The sequence below is a fragment of the Nematolebias whitei genome, chromosome 1 (genome assembly GCF_014905685.2).
Source record: "Nematolebias whitei isolate Nwh7 chromosome 1, NemWhi1, whole genome shotgun sequence".
Classification (NCBI taxonomy): Eukaryota; Metazoa; Chordata; class Actinopteri; order Cyprinodontiformes; family Rivulidae; genus Nematolebias; species Nematolebias whitei.
Genome location: NC_056498.1, coordinates 63,672,451 through 63,672,952, shown reverse-complemented (window position 1 = coordinate 63,672,952; position 502 = coordinate 63,672,451). Strand labels below are relative to the sequence as shown.

General features: G+C 45.2%; 1 protein-coding gene across 1 annotated transcript in view; it reads right to left on the bottom strand.

Moving 5' to 3' along the window:
- LOC119430271 (N-acetyllactosaminide beta-1,3-N-acetylglucosaminyltransferase 3-like) overlaps positions 1-502 on the bottom strand; it is a 6,986-nt gene that overhangs the window by 5,599 nt on the left and 885 nt on the right. The gene's annotated exons all lie outside the window — the stretch shown is intronic.

Sequence of the window (502 nt, the reverse complement as noted above, 5' to 3'; positions counted from 1 at the left end):
TCCATCCATCCATCCATCCATCCATCCATCCATCCATCCATCCATCCTCTTTACCCACTTTTACCTTTTCTGGTCATGGGGGGTGACAGTCACTATGTGACAAGTGGGATGCACCCTGGACAGACTGCAAGTCCATCACAGGGCTACATAGAGACAAACGAGACAAACAACCATTCACATTCTCACTGACACAGAGAGAACATGCAGATGTAGCAAGATCCTTTTTTTTTCAACCAATTTGACACGACTGTCAACAAAGAAGAGGGCCGGCAATGGAGGAGGGGGCGTGCCAAAGAGACCATCTTAGCACCAACATAACTGGTTTGTTCCACTTTGGAGTAAGCTGTTGGGGGAAGAATCAGTTTTGTGTTGTGTGTTTCCTTGACTGATGAAGCCTTCTGGATCGAAGGTGAAACGTTTCAGCACAAAAAAAGAAACTGTCCAGATGACCTGACTGAAAAATGTTGGATTGTATACCTGGATTATTGAGCATGGACTTTGT